The sequence below is a fragment of the Ceratotherium simum genome, unplaced genomic scaffold (assembly GCF_057802395.1).
Source record: "Ceratotherium simum simum isolate JZ-2026a unplaced genomic scaffold, ASM5780239v1 HiC_scaffold_43, whole genome shotgun sequence".
Classification (NCBI taxonomy): Eukaryota; Metazoa; Chordata; class Mammalia; order Perissodactyla; family Rhinocerotidae; genus Ceratotherium; species Ceratotherium simum.
This window is the reverse complement of record NW_028261259.1, coordinates 7,820,938-7,824,888: the sequence shown is the minus strand read 5'-3', so window position 1 is coordinate 7,824,888 and position 3,951 is coordinate 7,820,938. Positions and strand designations below refer to the sequence as shown.

At 43.0% G+C, this 3,951-nt stretch overlaps 1 pseudogene; it reads left to right on the top strand.

Annotated features, from left to right (window-relative positions):
- Positions 1 to 3,030: 3,030 nt before the first annotated feature.
- LOC147911520 (methyl-CpG-binding domain protein 3-like 1) lies at positions 3,031 to 3,637 on the top strand (annotated as a pseudogene).
- The last annotated feature ends 314 nt before the right edge of the window (positions 3,638 to 3,951 follow it).

Below are 3,951 nucleotides of genomic sequence, written 5' to 3'. Positions count from 1 at the left end.
TTCCTGTGAGTCTCTGCACCAGGGAGCCTTCTCCTTGACACACTAACTGTTCCCAGACAGATGCAGGGGTGCTTACACTTGTCATTCTGGTCACAGCAAAGGTCTGAAATGCCTCAGGGCAGCCTTTGAGAACCTCCTAGCACAGTCTCTACCATCAGAGATCTCACATCCAGAAGAGCATTACATGATTTCCTCCTCCTTCCTCCCATTGAGATAAAATGAGTGCATGAGGAAGGGCTGTCTGCTTTCGCTGAAGCAGAGGCAACTCCTTCTGGTTATACCAGGGACACGACTGTCTCTTCCAGGCCAAATTTTTCCCACCACGAGTCCATTGTTTAAGGAAACCCTCATTCCCTCTCTTTCATGGGTCTGGTTTCCCCAAGAACACAGTGAACCATCCTCTCTCCCTGTGCTGCATCACCATAAACCCACAGCCAAAAGATAAGCACCAGGTTAAAACACCACCAGATCCTGAATTCAGTCACTGCTGAGACCCAACCATCAATGTTGTCATTCAATGGTGACTCCTGAGGACACCTTTCCCCTGAGACCCACTCCCAGCCTGTCCTCAGCTTCTTATAGCAACACTGAGATTTCCTCAGAGTCCTCCGAACCTGGGCAAGAAACATTCTGAAATGTTCTCTGTATTAATTTTCAGGGACTGGGGACATAGGTAGATGTAATTTGAGCGTGTATGTGCAGTAGTTTCTACGCATGTATTCTATTTTTCAGACAGATAAAATAGTGTGGCTACTCAATGCACCAAGAAAATGGATAACTGATCAAATTTTTTCATGATGTGAAGTCTTTAGAGAGTAAATGTCATGGTTAAGAACACAGAGTATGGAGCTAACTCCTCACGTCCAAATTGCAGCTCAATCCCTTATTAGATATTTGTATTGACTGAGTTATTTACCTGATTGGTGCCTCAGTTTCTTCATCTCTCAGTTGGCAATAATGATCAGCATACATATTTGGTAGGTTTATGAAGAGTATTAAAGGAGTTAATGTTTGAAAAATACTTGGAACACCTAGTGTATTACCAGTGCTGTACCTATATATTAGAAATAAAATTTAGAAATTCTTCTGACACTGCCTGTGAGACCCAGAGGGTGAGACTGTTGCCTGGACGTATGTAGAAAGCACTCCATGACATACGATGAATAAATGAGTGAACAACATTGGCGAATGCATTACCAATGTCACATATATCACCCTACAGTCATTCCCAAGCGGAACCACACACAGACTTTCCTGCCCTGTCCTGCATCATATTCCCGGGAGGAATCACTGGGGCTTCTTGGACCCTGGTAACTGTGCCCACTAAAGGTTCTTTTCTGTCAGGAAACCCCAGTCTTTGTCCTATTGCTGCAGCTCACACGGTCTGCGCTGTGATCTTTGTCTTCACTAGAGGGAGAAGTGCCATCCACAGAGCTGGGCACACACAGAGCCTGAGCCTTGGAGAAAATGATTCCCTGGCCCTGGGGCAGGTAGAAGAGCACAGGAACAGAGTGGGATTTGGGGAAAATCCTCCAGGTGTTGTCAGAAGGGATGGAGGCAGGGGATGTGTCAGCAAGGACTGGTCTGGTTGGTGGGCCTTGGTGGTTAAATAGTAGGGGGGCTGGGAAGTTTCCTAGGTTCTAACATAATACAATCAATATGACGATCATGAAATCAGAATCAGCCTAATTAAGGCCAAATTAACCCAATGTCAGCTGTTCCATGACTCTCTAATCCACTAGTGACTTATAATAAGGGTATTCGTGTTCTATCATCTCCTTTTCATTGATTGGCTAGAGTAATTATTCTTTACATAGCCTGTCTATTTTTACATAGTAAAGAAAAAGTGAGTTTTAAAACAACCCTCCTTGGAAAAGTCTCCCTAACATATTGAATTAATAACAGAAGGCAGGACAGGAAATTCACCACATATCTTGAGCATTAGCCTCTGGTTTTAGATCTTCCTAACTGGTAATTTACTTACACTTCTGCTTTCTTTCTTGAGATTAGTCCATGTAGGATTAAGTAAGAGTGCAACCTCACACCATGTGAGAAGTGGTGGGACTCTATGAAGAGGTTTGTTTCATTCTGTCAGTGTGTGTGTGTGCGCGTGTGTGTGTGGGGGTGTATGAGACTTTTTGCTGCATCTGGCAGTGTGGGCCAGTGTAGACTCCTTTTCTAGGGAAAAAATTTCCCTAATCACTTTCTCTGGAATTTCTTTTCACTGATGGCTTCGCCAGCACTGTTCAATAATAACATTAAGCACTCTATATTATGGAATTTAAATATTTTTTAGTAGCCACATTTTAAAAAATGAAAACAAACAGGAGAAACTAACTTTAATAGTATATTTTAACCCACTATAACCAAGATATTATCAATGTGGGTGCAGTCTATACAAAACTTAATAATGAGAGAGTTTACATTTTTTTCTGTGTTTCATAAATCCAGTGTGTACTTCCCACTTACAGTACAATCTCCATTTGTAAGACGAGTTTTTTCAGATATACATTCTCTGCACTGAGATTTAATGTTCACAATTGTCAAATAAGAGTCACTAGGAGTGGTGTGGATGATAATTTCACTACTGATTTAAGCTCTAATGGAGCTATGAACACCAACTGGTCAATGGGTTAATCAAATGAATAGTCATATAGTATAGAAGAATGGTATGATTTGGGATTTAGAAAAAGACTGGGGACTGTGTGTCCTGACAGGGAGCACCACGGATTTTGTTGTTTTGAGAGACAAGGACAAAAAGAGAATAAAGTCATACACATAAGTGTCTAACAACATGGGGGAGAAGAAATGACCTGCCGTAGTCCTGAGTTTTGACCTCGTGGTTTCTTTTCTTGACCCAAATCTCTTTGATGATGTCCCAGGACAAAGGTTAGATTAATCCCCACAGGGAGAGAGGGAGGGTAGAAGTACAAGGCATCTGACATAATTGTCCTGGGAAGGCAGGCTTCATTTATAACTCTGATCCACTTTCAAAATTTATTTTTATAGGGTAAGAGGAGAAGACGTATGATGGTCAAATCATCACAGAGGAAGTGAAATGATTGTGGAAAGCAATCTAAACCAAAGCCTGGTTTGAGCATCTCCATCCCTTTGAAGATGTCCAGTTACATATTCAAGAGGCCAGTTACTAGAATCACATCCTATCCTGGCAATGAGGTCAGATGCCATCAAAGGGAAGAAACCTTGGAGCAGCCCCAACAACTCTGCTGGCAGAAGAGACTGCAAGGTCTCCAGGCCTGCAGAGTGCAGGAGAACTGTTAAGTCCTTTGGACCTTGCCAAAGCCCTGCTGAATCTTGCACCTAGTTGCACAGGTGTATCCCTTCCAGGTGAGCTCGCACGTGTTCTGAACTCCAGTCCCATGCCCACCCCTGCCTGGTCTTTAGATTCGGCAGAGATGATCCCAGGAGCTGGTCTGTACATCCCACAGCTCCTTTGCAAACGGCTTCTGGTGACTGAGGAAGATATCAGGAAACAGGAAGGGAAAGTGAAGATGGCAAGACACAGACTGGCGGTAGCACTGATGCAGACAGACTTGCTAGCGAGGCAGGGAGAGTGAGGGGCCAAGAAGGACATCCCGACAAACACGTTGAAGAAAACAGAAAACGGCGCAGATGACATGGAGCTCACACTACATTAATGCCTCTGCAGGGGTCCCGATGATTTCTTTCTTTGAGCTCTTGAAACTTTAATATATACCAATAATTTTCTTTTCTTGGACTCCTTTGCATGACAGAGAAGATACAGACAGTGATCCTTCTGAGGTGAGAGATTGGGTTTCAGGTGAGGAGAGAAAGGAGATCTTTCCTTCTCATTTTGTTCTCTCATTTTCCTTTACTGAGTGTTATCTATTTGTATTTTAAGACCAAGAGTTATCACAGTCAGGGGATTCTTTAGAGTTTTGCCCTCACAATCACAGAGAAAACATACGT